Source organism: Lithobates pipiens, unplaced genomic scaffold (assembly GCF_037356315.1).
Source record: "Lithobates pipiens isolate NorthernLeopardFrog02 unplaced genomic scaffold, aLitPip1_a1.2 Scaffold_61, whole genome shotgun sequence".
In the NCBI taxonomy this organism is placed as follows: domain Eukaryota; kingdom Metazoa; phylum Chordata; class Amphibia; order Anura; family Ranidae; genus Lithobates; species Lithobates pipiens.
The window spans coordinates 2,043,629-2,062,429 of record NW_027507883.1 but is presented as its reverse complement, the minus strand read 5'-3'; the positions used below and the strand labels follow the sequence as shown (position 1 = coordinate 2,062,429).

Sequence of the window (18,801 nt, the reverse complement as noted above, 5' to 3'; positions counted from 1 at the left end):
GCCAACAACATAAAAAGAATCCTACGGCACCTGGTATTCCCAGTTGGTCTCCCATCCAGTTACTAATCAGGCCAGACAATGCTTAGCCTCCGAGATCAGACAAGATCAGGCACTTTCAAGGTGATGGGGCCACAGGCGATCTCTTCGGGCACTCTCAACCATCTTGACAAACGCCAACATGGGCATCTTGGGAAACAAGCGAAAAAAACAAGTCAACGCCAACAACATAAAAAGAAGCCTGCGGCATTTGGAAAACCCAGGCGGTCTCTCATCCAGGTACAAACCAGGCCCAACCCTGCTTAGCCTCTGAGACCAAATGAGATTGGGCGTTTTCAGGGTGTTGTGCCCGTAGGCAATTTCTTTGTGCACTCTCAACCCTCTTGACAAATGCCAAGATGGTCACCTTGGGAAACAAGGGAAAAAAAACAGGTCAAAGCCAACAACATAAAAAGAATCCTAAGGCATCCGGTATTCCCAGGCGATCTCCCAATCAAGACACTAACCAGGCCAGATCCTTCTATGTCACCTGGTCTTCCCAGGCAGTCTCCCATCCAGGTACTAACCAGGCCTGACGCTGCTAAGCCTCTGAAGTCAGACGAGATCGGGTGCTTTCAGGGTGATGTGGCCGTAAGCGTTCTCTTCAAGACACGCCCAACCCTCTTGACAAACGCCAAGATGGTCGCCTTCAGAAACAAGCGAAAAAAACAGTTCAAAGCCAACAACATAAAAAGAAGCCTATGGCACCTGGTATTTACAGGCGGTCTCCCATCCAGGTACTAACCAGGCCCGACACTGTTTAGCTTCTGAGATCAGATGAGATTGGGCGCTTTCAGGGTGATGGGGCCGTAGGTGACCTCTTTGGGCACTCTCAACCCTCTTCTTAAACGCCAAGATGGTCACCTTGGGAAACAAGCGAAAATAAACAGGTAAACGCCAACAACATAAAAAGAAGCCTACGGCATCTGGTATTCACAGATGGTCTCCCATACAGGTATTAACCAGGCCGTACACTGCTAGGCCTCCGAGATCCGATGAGATTGTGCGCTTTCAGGGTGATGTGGCCATAGGTGTTCTATTTAGACACTCTCAACCCTCTTGACAAATACCAAGATGGTTATCTTGGGAAACAAGTGAAAAAAAACAGGTCAACGCCAACAACATAGACCCTGGCGCTCTCCCATCTGACCCAGAACCTGCTTAGCCTCTGAGATCGGGTGCTTTCAGGGTGATGTGACCTCAGGCGAACGCTTTGGGACAAAACTCTTGACTGATGCTAAAATGGTCACCTTGGGAAAAAAGCAAAAGAAAAACAGGTCACAGCCAACAATATAAAAAGATTCCTACGGCACCTTTAATTAGGTACTATCCAGGCCGGACCCTGCTTAGCCTCTGAGATCAGATGAGATCGGGCGCTTTCAGGGGGATGTGGCCGTAGGAGATTTCTTTGGGCTCTCTCAGCCCTCTTGACAAATGCCAAGATGACCACCTTGAGAAACAAGCGGAAAAAAAAACCATGTCAATGCCAACAACATAAAAAGAATCATACGGCACCTGGTATTCCCAGTTGGTCTCCCATCCAGTTACTAATCATTCCCGACAATGCTTAGCCTCTGAGATCAGACAAGATCAGGCACTTTCAAGGTGATGGGGCCATAGGCGATCTCTTCGGGCACTCTCAACCATCTTGACAAACGCCAACATGGGCATCTTGGGAAACAAGCGAAAAAAACCAAGTCATTGCCAACATTGGAGGCTAAACAGGGTTGGGCAATCAGTTTCCTTGCCTGAAATAGGCATCTCAGAACTGCCATCTGGCTACTTCCCGGGTTTCCAACTCCTTCAACTAATCCCAGGAGACAATACTTCGCCTCCATCCTGGTGGAGGTTCCAAACACCCGATCAATGGTTCCTGTCACCTCTGTCCAGTAGCGGATCAACTTCGGGCATCTCCAAAACATGTGCATCATGTCTCCCCCCATGTTCCCGCACCGGGGGCAACTTGCGTCCGGCCGTTCGGCCAAACTGAAAAAGTTTACGAGGGGCATAATAGGTTCTATATAATAAGAACAGATGTGACATCCTCTGTGAGGAGAGCCACAATTCACCACAGGCAGGATTCCTGTGGCCAATTATAGCTCAGGGGGGTTTAGTACACACCCCACACTATATAAGGACGCCAGCGCGGCGGCCTTCTATAGTGTGTTGCGGTGGTCAGGGAAAGAGGACAATAGGCAGGGAACCTGGCACTGTTAAAGTGGGTGTTATGTGCCTCCTGCACAGTACACACCTGAAGCTACCCTTTATTACTGGTGTTCAATTTCTGCAATACATGCATCTGCAGTGCAGAAGTTAGAGTGGGTGTTGTGTGCCTCCTGCACAGTATACACCTTATTGCTGGTATTCTGTTTCTGTAATACAGGAACCTATCACTGTTACAGTGCTAGGGTGCACAGAGAAGCTGGTATATATAGAAGACTACAGCATACAGAAGAAAGGCTAGTGAATACAGAATACAGACTCGTGTATGTAGATAGGCTTGAGTATACAGAGATGCTAGAGTAAACAGTGAGGCTGGAGTACACAGAGAGGCTAGTTTAAAGAGAGGCTAGTATATACAAAGATGTTAGTGTATATAGAGAGGTTAGTGTATAGAGAGAGTCGAGTGTATACAGAAAGGACAGTGCATATAGAGAAGCTAGTGTATACAGAAGACAGGCTTGGGTATACATCAAAGCTGACATTCTATACAGAAGACTGGGTAGTGTATACAGAGAGTCTAGTGGGTACAGAAGACAGGCTGGTGTATTCTAGCTAGTTTTTACAGTCTAGTGTATACAGAAGACAGGCTGTGGTATACAGAGAGTTTAGTGTATTCAGAGAGTCTAGTGTATACAGTCAGCGAGTGTATACATAAGCCTGGCTAGTTTACACAGTGTTTACAGAGATGCAAGGGTGTACAGAGAAGCTGGTATATATAGAAGACTACAGCATACAGAAGAAAGGCTAGTGAATACAGAATACAGACTCGTGTATGCAGATAGGCTTGAGTATACAGAGATGCTAGAGTAAACAATGAGGCTGGGGTACACAGAGAGGCTAGCTTAAAGAGAAGCTAATATATACAAAGATGTTAGTGTATATAGAGAGGTTAGTGTATAGAGAGAGTCGAGTGTATACAGTTAGGACAGTTCATATAGAGAGACTAGTGTATACAGAAGACAGGCTTGGGTATACATCCAAGCTGACAGTGTATACAGAAGACTGGGTAGTGTATACAGAGATTCTAGTGGGTACAGAAGACAGGCTGGTGTATTCTAGCTAGTTTTTACAGTCTAGCCTATACAGAAGACAGGCTGTGGTATACAGAGGGTTTAGTGTATTACAGAGATGCAAGGGTGTACAGAGAAGCTAGTATATATAGAAGACTACAGCATACAGAAGAAAGGCTAGTGAATACAGAATAAAGGCTGGCTTCTACGGAGAGGCTAGTGTATGCAGAACACTATCTAGGGTATATAGAGAGGCTAGATTATACAGAGAGGCTAGTGCATAGAGTGAAGCTAATGTATATAGAAGCCTGGTTAGTGTATACAGAGAAGCTAGTGTGTACAGAAGAAAGGCTAGACAGGCTATAAAGAGAGACAAGTTTTTACAGAAGACATTTTGGGGTATACAGAGATGCTAGTTTATACAGAGAGACTAATGTATACAGAAGACAGGCTAGGGCATACAGAAGACAGAAGACGGGCTAGTGTATTCAGAACATAGGCTAGTGTATATCGAAGACAGGCTATTGTATGCAGAAGATCGGCTGATGTAAACATGCTGGTGTATATAGAGAGGCTAGTGAATTTAGAGGGTAGGCTAAGTGATAACAGAAGACAATCTGGGCTATACAGAGACATTTCATCATTTCATCTAGCTCACATCTCTAATGGAGTTTGTCTCATTGCCATGTTATGCCTTTTCATTCTTATGCTAAATATAGATCACTACACGATTTTAATCATCCACATCAAGCATGCAATAAAACTATCATACATATAAATAAACCATGTACTCTTTTGCTCTATTTGGCATATTTGTAATTCTCCACATCAACTGTCACATTGAGTATGTGACAGTCCTGACACACCATCCTGACTTATTTTTCTTTATTTCTTATTAGAAATAGAGAGTACTATCTCAAAATCCGGTTACATCTATTCACTTCGATGAGTTCTACCGCTAATTGTACGGTAATGCATAATGTTCACAAAACCATCCATTTGCTACCAGACATGCTGCACATACTAAGAGTAATGTAACTATCGCTCGCTAACAATAGTTTTATTGTTAACAGTTTTATTGCTTTTCTGACATTAACCGAGTATCTCTGACATTAACTAAGTATCTCTCTGCACTATGATCTTAATAATAATAATTCTAGGATTGTGTAATGCAAAGATCAACTAGTCTAATATAAGCTTTCTCATTGGTACCGGCATATCCTTTAAATTTAGACTAACAACTATTTCTCGGCCATTTTCAAGCTAAGCTTTCAATCTCTTACCTTTGAACAGCGATACTTCCTCCCTACAATATTAAGCCATTTAAATGAAAAGCCTATATGTAGAGAATAAAACTAGTCTTACATCTTAATAAAACTATTTTATTGCTCAACCAGTATCAGCTGTCATGACAAATAAACGTTTCCATTGTTTGACTCTATTGTCTGTATTACTTCTTTTTCTCCACCTTAACTGTCACAGTTAAAACACGGTGACAAAACATTTCTTTTTACCGCAGCAAAATGTGAGAAAAGTGAGAAAATATTATTATTATATTATAGAGATTACTATCTCTAAATCATTGAAATGTGAGAAAATATTATTATTATATTATAGAGATTACTATCTCTAAATCATTGTAAACCTAACCATAGTTATAATGTCTACAGCTAATTTTACGTTAAAGCAAAATTCACACAAAACCATCTTTTTAAAACCTTAAGAGTAACATTAAGAGTAATTAAAAGTAATCTCTCGCTACCTCTATGCAATAGGATTCTCTTTCCAGTGGAAACGGAAAACAGTCAGTGTAAGCCGTCTTCGTGCGCAACAAAATTAATGGAACGATTTACACGTTGGAATTTGCAAGCTACGTCAATTTACTCTTAAATAATGTACCTTTGCATTTATCCCTTGACTTTGCAACTATCCCTTGATCCCTTTTGTGTATTCACTATATCTCGACCTATACATACTGCCTCATTATTTTCCTAATTTGTTTTGCTATACTTATTATTATTATTTTATAGAGATTACTATCTCTAAATAATTGTAACAAGTTATAATGTCTACAGCTAATTTTACGTTAAAGCAAAAGTCACACAAAACCATCTTTTTAAAACCTTTTACACACTGCACATTAAGAGCAATGCAACCATCTCTCGCTATCTCTATGCAATAGGATTCTCTTTCTGACTCTATTTTGTGTATTACTTCTTCTCCACATTAACTTTCACACTGATAACCATTTGTAACACATAACACTTGCAACACATTTTTTAACAGCAGCAAAATGTGAGAAATGCAGTGGGACGGTTTACTTGATTGAGAAGCAAAGCATAGCAATACAGTTTGATTACATTAATAACACATAATGCAACTACATTCACATCATGCATACATCCTAATGTAAGCTGTCTATCACTATTAATGTTCATGGTTACTGATACAATATGCCGATAACCAGTGGAAACGGAAAACAGTCAGTGTAAGCCGTCTTCGTGCGTAACAAAATTAATGGAACGATTTACACGTTGGAATTTTCAAGCTACGTCAATTTACTCTTAAATACCCTTTAGCTGCTTAGCTCACACTTTGCTGTATGTAGCCGCGTTTACATGTAAGTAAACAATGGGGATTGACATTTCATGTCCATCTCACATCTCTAATGCAATTTGTCTCTTTGCCATGTCATACTTTGCCAGTTATTATACTTTCTCATCCGATAGAAACCTAGTCGTTGCTGATATTTCATGATTACAGCAATCATCTCATCTAATTGCTATTCTGACATTCTGCCTTGGTATTACTTTGCAACGCTCTATTGAACAATGTAAAGGTAAGCTAGATATTTTGTGTATTCCACTTAAACTCGACCAATATATACTGTCTCAATATTATCCTTTCTAATTTTGCTAAATTAGATTATAGAGTTTGTTATGTCTAAATCCAGGTTACCTACTCACCTTTATTACGTATACTGCTAATTTTAGGATAATACAAAACCATCTTATTGCTTCTTTACACGATGCACATATTAAGAGTAATACAATGCTACCGATGTGAACAGTTTAGTTGCTCTTCTCACATTTAGCTGGTATCTCTCTGCTATAGGAAACTGAATTTTGTACCACAACGATCACTCATCTAATATCAGTCCACTCAGTGCTACCCGGATAACGTTTACATTTAGAGTAATGAAATGATTTCTCAGTCATTTTGGAGCTACTGCAATACTTAATCTGTGCAATATTAAGTAATATTTAGCTGCTTAGCTCACACTTTGCTGTATGTAGCCGCGTTAACTGTATTAATGGTTACATGTAAATAACCAATGGGGAATGACATTTCATGTCTATCTCACATCTCTAATGCAATTTGTCTCTTTGCCATTGTCATACTTTGCCAGTTATTATACTTTCTCATCCGATAGAAACCTAGTCGTTGCTGATATTTCATGATTACAGCAATCATCTCATCTAATTGATATTCCGACATTCTGCTTTGGTATTACTTTGCAACGCTCTATTGAACAATGTAAATGTAAGCGAGATATTTTGTGTATTTCCACTTAACCTCGACTTTTATATACTGTCTCAATATTATCCGTTCTAATTTTGCTCAATTAGATTGTAGAGTTTGCTATGTCTAAATCTAGGTTACCTACTGACCTTTATTACGTATACTGCTAATTTTAGGGTAATACAAAACCATCCTTTTGCTTCTTGGCACGCTGCACATATTAAGAGTAATGCAATGCTACCGTGAACAGTTTAATTGCTCGTCTTTAGCTGGTATGTCTCTGCTATAGGAAACTGAATTTATACTACAACTATCACTCATCTAATATCAGTCCACTCAGTGCTACCGGGATAACTTTTACATTTAGAGTAATGAAATGATTTCTCAGTCATTTTGGAACTACTGCAACTAACGCTTCCGATCTCATTTCGACTGCAATACTTAATCTCTGCTATTGCAGAATATTTAGCTGCTTAGCTCACATATTGCTGTACGTAGCCGTGGGGATTGGCATTTCATCTCTAATTCATATTCACATTTCTAATGCAGTTTGTCTTTTTGCCATGTCATCCTCTGTTAGTTATTATGCTTTCTCATCCTTGTGTTATATTTGTGGTATATTCACTACATGATTAAAGACACGTGATGAACCTGATTGATAAAAACCTACACACGTCGTTGCTGTTATTTCGTGTATTTCCACTTAAACCCGACCTGTACATACTGTCTCAATATTAATTTTAGAGTTATTTTTGCGATATTTATTATTAGCTTAAACAGATTACTATCTCTAAATCCTGGTAAACCAGCTCACACCAAACCATCTAATTTCTACCTTACACGCAGCACATATTAACATATTAACATTTAGCCGGTATCTCTCTGCAATAGTAAACGAAATGTGTAGATCACTCATCTAATATCGTCTTTTCAGTGCTAAAGGAACAACTTTTACGATTTCTCAGTTTTATGAAGCTACTGCAACTAACGCTATGGATCGCTTTCCTGATAAATTACGCTCTGCAATATTAAGCCATGTAAATTGTCCTATTGGTCTGTTAACAATGCTATGTATAATAATACAAATCTTTCAAAAGCAATATCGTCTCACTGCAATACTTACACTCTGCATAATATATATGAATAATGCGAATAATGATAATAATGCTAATAATAAAGTCGTCTAAAACTCCGCTATAAGTAGAGAATAAAACTACCTTACATCAAAATAAACCAAGTACTGCCAAACCAATAACGGCCAATTACTTAACTTCTATCAGTCAATGACTTAACAAAATAAACTTAGCACTCTTTTGCTCTATTTTGTATAGTTGTAGTTCTCCACATTAACTGTCACATTGATATCACCACTAACAAAACACCACTTTTTGTTTCAGAAGAAGTTGCATTATAAAGTCCTGTCTTCTTTACACGCTAGCTTTTCTGTATACATTAATCTCTCTGTGTACACCAGCCACTCAATATAGACTAGCCTTTCTGTCTTCTGTATACACGTGCCCGTAATCTATATACACTAGCCTGCTTTCTTTTTACAATAGTCTCGGTGTCCCAGCCTCTCTGCATACACTAGCCTCACTGAATTCCCCAGACTGTCTTCTGTATACACAAGCCTATCTGTAAAAAAAAATCTGCATACCCAGGACCTTCCTCTGTATAATCTAGCCTATCTGTATACACTAGCCTGTCTTTTGTACAAATTAGCTTCTCTGTAGCCGGTCTTCTGTATACACGAGCCTCACTGTCTACTCTTGGTTGTCTTTTGTATACACTAGCATCTCTTTATACATCATCTCTCTGTATACCCAAGCCTCTCTGTATACACTAGTCCACCGGTATACACTAGCAAGTCTGCATACACTAGCCTCTCTTTGTAACCCAACTTCTCTCTCTGTATACCTTAGCCTCCATCTCTGCATACCCAGGACGTTCTTCTCTATAATCTAGCCTATGTGTATACACTAGCCGGTCTTCTGTAGACATTAGCCTCCCTGTATAAACTAGCTGGTCTACTGTATACACTAGTCCGTCTGTATACACTAGCAAGCCTGCATACACTAGCCTCTCTGTGTAACCCAGCCTCCATCTCTGCATGCCCAGGACGTTCTTCTCTATAATCTAGCCTATTTGTATACACTAGCCTGTCTTTTGTAGACATTAGCCTCTCTGTATAAACTAGCCGGTCCTCTGTATACACTAGTCCATCTGTATACACTAGCAAGTATGCGTACTCTAGCCTCTCTCTCTGTATACCTTAGCCTCCATCTCTGCATACCCAGGACGTTCTTCTGTATAATCTAGCCTATCTGTATAATCTAGCCTATCTGTATACACTAGCCTGTCTTTTGTACACTTTTGCCTCTCTGTATAAACTAACCGGTCTTCTGTATACACTAGTCCGCCTGTATACACTAGCAAGTATGCATACTCTAGCCTCTCTCTCTATACCCTAGCCTCCATCTCTGCATACCCAGGACGTTCTTCTGTGTAATCTAGCCTATCAGTATACACTAGTGACCATCTTGGCATGTGTCAAGAGGGTTGAGAGTGCACAAAGAAATTGCCTACGAGCACCACACACTGAAAGTGCCCAATCTCGTTTGGTCTCAGAGGCTAAGCAAGGTTGGGCCTGGTTTGTACCTGGATGGGAGACCGCCTGGGTTTTCCAGATGCCGCAGGCTTATTTTTATGTTGTTGGTGTTGACCTGTTTTTTTCGCTTGTTTCCCAAAGTGATCATCGTGGCATTTGTCAAGAGGGCCTAAAGAGATCGCTTACAGCCGCATCACCCTGAAAGCACCCTATCTCTTCTGATCTCAGAGGCTAAGAAGGGTTGGGCCTAGTTAGTACTTGAATGGGAGACGGCCTTGGAATACCAGGTGCCGTATTCTTCTTTTTATGTTTTTGGCGTTGACCTGTTTTTTTTCGCTTGTTTCCCAGGGTGACTATCTTGGCATTTTTCAAGAGGGATGAGAGTGCCCAAAGAAATTGCCTATGGGCACATCACCCTGAAAGCACCCAATCTCTGCTGATCTCAGAGGCTAGAAAGGGTCGCGCCTTGTTAATACCTGGATGGGAGACCGCCTGGAAATACTAGGTGCGGTAGGCTTCTTTTTATGTTGTTGGCGTTGACTTGTTTTTTTTGTTTGTTTCCCAAGGTGACCATCTTGGCGTGCCTGAAAAAATCTACTATGGCTGCATCACCCTGAAAGAGCCAAATCTCATTTGATCTCACAGGCTAAGCAGGGTTGGGACCTGGTTAGTACCTGGATAGGAGACCGCCTGGGATTTCTCGATGCCATAGGCTTTTTTTTTAAGTTGTTGGCATTGACTTATTTTTTATTTTTTGTTTTATTCTTTTATTAAGTATAAGTAGAACAACATAAATATAACAGTCAACCATACAGCATGACCCAGGGTCACAATTACATGGTAACAAAAAATAGGCAGCCAAATAACTCTGGGTTCTCAGAGGGGAGTCCTACAGTTTCATGCAGAAAAGAGAGAAACCCCACATCGGACATGTAGTACAGTATAACTAATGCAGCTCCGTTCGGACAAATGTAATCATGGAGAACAACTGGGACCACAGCGAGCCAGCTTATCATGACCTATGTGAACCAGAGTAAAATATGAGCCGGTCGTGTCCAGAACCCTGGGGTTCTTCTGGGTCCCAAAGGCTAGTAAGGAGACAAGGCATAGTCAAAAGGGAGGACGGGGAAGAAGAGAGTGCAAAGACGGATTGAGAGGAGAGGGGGGGATGGCGGCGGGGAAAAATAGAAAAATAAAGACAAAAAGGGAGGGGCGGGGGAATGCCACCCAGGGCAGACATGGCATACGTAGGTAAACGTTAGATGTTCAGTCTTTTTCTGGGACAGGGGCGGTGCTCACCTCCCGAATGTAGTCTCAAGTATCAGTAAAATACCTCCAGGGCCTCCATGTTACACTAAATGCCTCTTCAGTGTTGTGAAGGGTGGCGGTCAATTCTTCCATCCGGAGAATATGATTGACTTTGGAATACCACAGCACCTTGGATGGGGGCTGAGGCTGCCTCCACAGTGTGGGAATGCAGGAACGGGCGGTGTTCAGGAGTTGCATCGAGAGGGTTTTTTTGTATTTTGAACAGGCTGTTCGGTCAAGTGTAGAAGGCACGCTGCTGGGTTGTCTGCGATATCTACATTTCTGAGAGTTTTTATCGTCCCGGTCACCTCCACCCAAAAGTTCCTCAAGGCCGGGAATGCCCAGAAAATGTGTCCCATGGTCCCCGTATCTGAATTGCACCTCCAACAAACATCCGGGATCGATCTATTGATTTTATTTAGAAGGTATGGAACTCTATACCAGCGTGAGACTATCTTGTATCCTGATTCTTGATATTGGTTTGCGATGGAAGCTTTATGTACTAATGTCAGGATCTTCCCTATCTGTTGTGGTGTAAATGTGATGCCAAAGTCCCTCTCCCATTTGTGGATAAATGGTGGGGTCGACTCCTCCTCCTGACTACTTAATAGGTTGTACAGGAGGGAGAGGGTGTGTCGCACAGGTTCCTTTTTGTGACAGATGGATTCATAGGGCGTCAGGTCTCTAGGAGTGTAGGGGGCCCTTTGTATGGCCAGAAGAAAGTGACGAAGTTGATAAGCACTAAACAAGTCAAGCGGAGGGTCAGAAAGCTCGGCGACAGTTTGCGTGGTCGGGAGCCCTCCCGAGGGCCACACCTCTCCCAGACGCTGTTTCCCCACCACTGTCAACTGTCGCAGTTTCTTGTTGGTAAATCCCGGTGGGAAGTCTGGATTACCTATAACCGGAGTCATTGGTGACGGCAGGGGAGCAATGTGTGTGCAGCGGAACAACCTCCGCACAACTGCCAACGTAGCTCCCACTACGGGGTGATCTCTGAGGTCTTTTGGTAGGGAGGACAGGAGCCACGGGGAGGTCAATAGGGGAATGGATCCATCCTCAATCTCCATCTCCACCCACTGCTTGTGTGGGCCATTACAATGCCAATCAACGACTCTCGCTAGCAAAGTCGCTCTGTAGTATTGTCTCAGATCTGGGAGACCCAGACCCCCCTTGTCCTTTGGTCTGGCAAGCAATTGCAAACGGGCTCTGGGCGGTTTGCGTGCCCAAATAAAGTCCTGGAGCAGCACCTGCAGTTGTCTGAAAAAAATTGGGGGTAACCGGATCGGTAATGTCTAAGATCCGCGGGAGGGCCGTCATTTTGAATGCATTACAGCGCCCGAACCAGGTCAGTGTTAAAGCATGCCAGTTTCCCAAATCAGATTTCAGTCTATTCAGGAGAGGGACAAAATTAAGCGGGTACAATTGCGCCAAATCCGCTGCGATGTCAACGCCCAGGTAACGTATAGATTTTTCAGCTCAGTAGAATGGAAAAGCGGAGCGTAGCCTCTTGGCCTCACCACCCGGGACCGATATATTCAATACAGCCGATGGTGCAATTGATTTTATAGTTTGATAGGCTGCCGTATCGCCGGAGAGCCGCGAGTATATTGGGAAGCGAAATGTGTGGATTGGAGACGAAAAAAATTAGATCGTCAGTGTACGCCGCAATTTTGTGGTGTGCCGAGGGTTTGGATATGCCAGTAATATTCGGGTCATTCTGAACGTGACACATAAGTGGTTCCAGTGTCAGAATAAAAATTAGGGGAGACAGAGGGCAGCCCTGCCTCGTCCCATTAGTGATGGGGAAAGAGTCCGAGCACTCTGAAAGCACCCAATCTCCTCTGATCTTGGAGGCTAAGAAGAGTCAGGCCTGGTTAGTACTTGGATGGGAGACCACCTGGGAATACCAGTTATTGTAGGCTTCTTTTTATGTTGTTGGCGTTGATTCATTTTTTTTTTTTCGCTTGTTTCCCAAGGTGACCCTCTTGGCATTTGTCAAGAGGGTTGAGAGTGCCACTTTGGGGGGTCTGAGTGATACCTAGTGCGCTGTACTGGAAGGGCTTGACATTCCCGCATATGTGTCCCCTCCCCCTGGTTGCGCCCCTCGTCCCCCCCTCTGGCTCCCACCTACTCTTTGCCGATATTGCCTTCTGCAGCTTTCGGGGACCCTGGATGACTTATTTATTGAGCCTATTGGTACGAGACACTGCTTCCCTCCAGGGTGACTCTGGACCCACCTGGAGGATTTACCCCTTACTGTTTGGGCGGTCCCAGCCTCCCTCTGGATGCTCTACACAGCCCCCGATGGCGATGCAGGAGAGACACTAATTGGCGGGCCCCAGGACTGCTGCTCGGGTGAAGTCTCCCGTTGGATGGAGGGATGGTGGCCCCAGCCCCTTGCCTGCCGGATTTTCCATGCACCGACCAGGGCTGCTCCTCTTTCATCTTGATGTGGTGACCATGGAGGGGAGGAGTTGAAATTTATGGGGTCCGGGTGTTTGCTGGTGGGAGTGCGCTAAAGGACTTGACATTTCCGCACTTTTGTCCCCTCTCCCCTGTTTCCCCCCTCCCTTCCCCCCCTTCCCACCCTTCCCTTCCCTCCTTTCCCTCCCCCTTTCCCCCCTTCCACTCCCCCTTTCCTGCCCCTTTTCCTCCCGGGGCGTGGATGGGAGAGAGGGGGTAAGGAGAGGACAATCTGCTAAAGGGAGAAATGCATTTGTTCGGGGACTGCATGTACTTTAGGGGTATGGGACGGGGGGTGGTGGATCCCATTCTGTGATGCCTTTTCTGTTGTGACAGGCTCCCTCATGCATGCCTACGTTTAGGGCGAGCCGAGGAGACCCCTCAGTGCTGACAGTTATATGCTCTACCTCTGTTTTGGTTATACTATTGTTTTTTGGTTCTATGATGTTACTGATTGTCTTTTATTTGCATACCGGTATCAGACGTGACATTTACCACTGCCGGGACTGGGGGGACTAGGATTCGGGGGCTCCCTCTCCGACCTGTCTACCCACCAACCCAAGTAGGACAGCGCTTTAAACCCAGTGTACATCTGGTAAGCGCTATAGCATAATTGTGCTGTTTTAGTATACCCTTCCTGTACTGTTGAGTGCGGACAACCCTTAATTTCCCTCTCCCCCTGGGGTTGAGGTGCCCGGCCTCTTTTTCCCTTTACCTTTCCTTCCATTTGCCCTTCCTTTCTCCCCCTTAGTTCCCACCATGCATTACCTACCCAAAACCTACCTTGGTTCAACTTTCTTTGCTTTTCTCTGACGTCCCCCTCCCCGAGGAGTGATGGCAGACTCAGTCAAGGTCACCTCTCTAAACGTTAAGGGACTGAACTCCCCTGAAAAACGGTGGATCCTCCTGTGAGAACTGAAGACTTCCTGTACTGATGTGGCCTTTATAAAAGAAACACATTTTAAAAATACTAGCCTCCCCTTTCTATGGTTGAGATCCTTCCCTAAGGTCTACCACTCTACTAACCCCTCCTCTAAGACCAAGGGAGTCTCCATTCTGATCTCTAGCAGGCTCCCCTGGGTTCTCCAGGATTCTCTGCTGGACCCTGGGGGCCGATATCTTTTTCTTAGGGGCCACATTGGAGAGCGCCTTTTTACATTTGCCACTGTGTACGCTCCAAATGATCACCAAGACACGTTCCTTTAGAACTACCCTGCACAGATTATGTGACTTTCGAGAGGGCCAGTTGATATTAGGTGGGGACTTTAATGTCCCCTTTCGCCATCGGTTGACACTTCGGCCTCTTGCTCCTCGCTCCTCATTTCCTCTAGAAAGCGGATTACTAAGTGTTTACTGAATGACCAATTAGTTGATGTCTGGCGTCTGCAACACTCTGGGGAAAGGGACTACTCTTTTTGCTCTTCCCCTCACAAATCATACTTGAGGATAGACTTCTTCTTGATTCCACATGACCAACTGCACTTGGTGAGCTCTTCCTCCATCGGCCATATTACTTGGTCCGACCACGCTCCTGTAGCCCTTACCTACACCCTCTCTAGGAACCCCTCACCTAGGTCTCTATTCTGGCACCTTAATGAGAGCCTCCTCCAGATACCGGAAGTTTTAGCAGATGTGACCAGGGAATTGGACCTTTATTTCCAAGAAAACTAAACGCAGGACTGTGACCCGGGGATAATTTGGGAGGCTTACAAGTCAGTACTCCGCAGGGTACTTATCAGGCACGGGGCGCGCATCAAACGAACATGGAAGGAACAGCTTGCTAATCTGTTTCGTGAACTTGCCTCTGTGGAAGCGAAACATAAACATACCCCCTCACGGACCTTAGAGATTGAATTGGGGACACTCCGTACCCATATTGCTGACCTACTCCATTATAAAGCGAAAGCGGCACTCCAGTTTTGTCGTAAACTGACGTAGGAGTCAGGGGACAAATGCGGAAAAATCTTAGCCAGGTCGGTAAAGGAGTTGAAATCTGGCTCTTACATACCACAGTTGATAGATGAGAATGGCCAGAGGGCCTCTACCCCAACCCAAATAGCCGAAGTCCTTGAAAAATGTTACTCTGATCTCTACAACCTGCCCAATTCAGGGTCTGGACAGGACAATATAGACAGATATGTAACCGGTTCTGATCTACCAACCCTCTCATCGGAATCACGGGAGTACTTGGAGGACCCGATCACACTGGAAGAAGTCCAGACGGCCGTGGGACCTCCGAAGGTGGGTAAGGCTCCGGGCCCTGACGGATATACCGCACAATACTTTAAGACCTTCCTCCCTATTCTCGGCCCGCGCTTGGTGAATTTATTTAATACTCTGAGCTCGAATGGGGATTTTCCTGAGGATACCCTTAGAGCCCACATCTCGTTGATACCTAAGGAGGGCAAAGACCCGGGCCTATGTGGGAGCTACAGACCCATTTCCCTCCTAAATTCGTTCCTAAAACTATTCTCTAAAATCCTCGCCACGTGATTGGCACATCACTTGCAGTCCCTTATACATATTGACCAGTTAGGTTTTATTCCCACCAGGGAAGATAGGGACAACACCATTAAGGTGCTTACCCTGATCCATAAAGCAAAGTCATCTGGGACCCCTTGTCTTTTCATGAGTACTGATGCCGAGAAGGCTTTTGATCGGGTCAAATGGACATTAATGTTCTCGGTCCTTCGCCATATAGGTCTGAGTGAACGGATGCTGGCATGGATAAGTAAGATACACTCACGCCCTTCAGCTCAAGTCAAAGCGAATGGGGTTCTCTCATCTCCCCTTGACATCGGGAATGGGACCAGACAGGGTTGCCCCCTGTCGCCCCTATTATTCGCACTGTCATTGGAACCCTTTCTCTCCACAATTCGACAAAACTCAGACATAACGGGACTCCAAATGGGTACTATTGAGTGCAAGATATCTGCCTACGCGGATGACATGCTGTTCTCGCTTCGGGAATTCCAGATATACGGGATACTTCTTGAGATCAAAGGCCATGGGGGTTGCAGTCCCCCCGCAAACGTTAATAGACTTGCAGTCCAATTCAAATGGACCCATACAGCCCTTAAGTACTTAGGTACTTACATTCCACCGGACATCGTGCGTACGTTTATGTTGAACTTCCCCCCACCCCTTGTCACTAAGATCCGCAGTTTGCTTCACGGGTGGCATTCTGGCCTCCATTCCTGGTTCAGGAGATGCAATCTCATTAAAATGAACATACTCCTTAATTTACTTATCTTTTCCAAGCTCTCCCGATCCAGATTCCAGTCCTGTTTTTTAAGCAAGCTCAATCCTTGCTCACTCAATTTAACTGGGCCCACAAAAATCCCAGACTTAAGCGGTCACAGCTGACATTGTCTAAACAACAGGGAGGGTTGGTTCTCCCTGACTTGCGACGCTACTACCTGGCCTCCCATCTGGGGCGTGTATTGGACTGGAATCGAAACAAACTTTCTAAGCTCACTCCCGAATTCCGCTAAGAAGCGCCATGTGGTGCTATAAGTATTTACCCACAGAATTTATGTCACATCCCACTATAGGGGCTTAGTTGAAAGTCAGTCACCTGATCGCTACCCAAAACACACTCACGTCTTTGACTTCCCCCCTATTCCCTATACGTGGCCATCCAACCTTTGAACTGGGGACCCACTTAGAAATTCCAATCTAGACAATGCGTCTAAATCCGTCATTGATGGAAAATGGCCTTCTTTCTCAACCCTAACAGATCCGACAGGGCTTTTCCAACTGCCTTTTTGGAGAGCATCGCAACGACATCATTTTCTCCATTCCATCCCCAATCCTCAAACGTTCGCCCGCCCTCAGACGGAGTTTGAGACTCTATGCAGGAGCGAAGGCCCTTTGGCCCACATTCTCTCTCAAACAGATTACCCACACTTAACCTGTCTGTCCAACTGGGAAAAGGACCTTAATTGCTAATTTTCCCCAGCACAGAGACAACGCATTATCACTTTGGCTCTCAAAATGTCGCTGTGCACGAAGATACAGGAGACAAATTTTAAACTTGTCACAAGGTGGTATTTGACACCATCAAAGCTGTAGAAATGTTTCCCCTCTTCCTCGAACATATGCTGGAGGTGTGGAGAAGAAGAGGGCAGGTTGCTGCACATTTTTTGGTCCTGCCCCAGCTTGGTGGACTTCTGGACAGAGATCCGATGCATAACACAAAAATTCACAGACTTCTCCATCCAGGAAGAGGCTGCATTCTTTCTCTTGCACCATTCACAGATTCCCATTAAGAAGTACAAACAAATCTATTTTACGGCATGTGATAAATGCGGCGAAATCCTGCATCCCTCTCTATTGGAAAAAATGTTCCCCCCCTTTCATTACTCACTGGCTTAGGAAAATAGAGGACATTAAAAAAAATGGAGGACTTGATCCTCACATCACAAGGTAAACAAGAATTTTTTAAACAAACCTGAGACATCTGGAATACCTTTATATTCTCGCTGGAAGGATGTCGCCTGCTATCGCCTTAGTGCTCTGAGCTTTCCTTGACTGGCCCCTTGGACAGTGGCTGCCATCGTGTCTCGTCCCCTCTTCTCCTTTTCTGATCTTTCAACCCTTCTCTTTTCTGCCTTCCTCCCCTATCTCTCATCCCCTCCACCCCCTCTCTCTTTTGGAAAGAGTGGAAAATTGGGAATGACGGCCCCACACCCCCCTCTGGATGGATTATGCCAGAGGGACCTGGGGTTTGTGTGACCCTGGATCTTGGTACAGTACTTTATCCGTGCCTCGAATCATTGTGATTGATGGAAGGCAGACTCACAGTTGCGAATATTCCTGTATCAAGTATTGTTCAGCTGCTTTTTGCTCTGTATTTCTCTGTTGCATTATGTACTCGGGGGACCGTCTTCCCCTATTTGGAGAAAAAATTATATTTGAAAAAAAAAAGAAGCCTACGACACCTGGTATTCCCAGGCGGTCTCCCATCCAGGCATTAACCAGGCCCAACCCTGCTTAGCCTCCAAGATCAGATGAGATGGAACAGATTCAGGGTGATGTGGCCGTAGCCAATATCTTCAGGCACTCTCAACTCTCTTGTCAAACACCAAGATGGTCACCTTGGAAACAAGCGGAAAAAAATAGGTCAACGGCAACAACATAACAAGAAGCCTACGGCATCTGGAAATCCCAGGCGGTCTCCCATCCAGGTACTAAACTGGTTCCAACGCTGCTTAGCCTCTGAGATCAGATGAGATTGGGCTCTTTCAGGGTGGTGTGGCCGTAGGAGATTTCTTCAGGCACTCTCAACCTTGACTAACGCCAATATGGTCACCTTGGGAAACAAACAAAAAAATCAAGTCAACGCCAACAATATGAGAAGAAGTCTACAGCACCTAGTATTCCCAGGTGGTCTCCCATCCAGGTATTAACAAGGCCCGACCCTGTTTAGTCTCTGAGATCAGACGAGATCTGGTGCTTTCAGGGTTATGTGGCCATAGGCAAGCTCTTCAGGCACTCTCAACCCTCTTGACAAACACCAAGATGGTCACCTTGGTAAACAAACAAAAAAAAAAAACAAGTCAACGCCAACAACATAAAAAGAAGCCTTCAGCACCTAGTATTCCCAGGTGGTCTCCAATCCAGGTACTA

General features: G+C 44.3%; 3 pseudogenes; all 3 read right to left on the bottom strand.

Moving 5' to 3' along the window:
* Positions 1-732: 732 nt before the first annotated feature.
* Positions 733-851, bottom strand: LOC143958543 (5S ribosomal RNA; annotated as a pseudogene).
* A 17,250-nt stretch (positions 852-18,101) lies between these two features.
* Positions 18,102-18,220, bottom strand: LOC143958677 (5S ribosomal RNA; annotated as a pseudogene).
* A 313-nt stretch (positions 18,221-18,533) lies between these two features.
* LOC143958576 (5S ribosomal RNA) lies at positions 18,534-18,652 on the bottom strand (annotated as a pseudogene).
* Between the last annotated feature and the right edge of the window lie 149 nt (positions 18,653-18,801).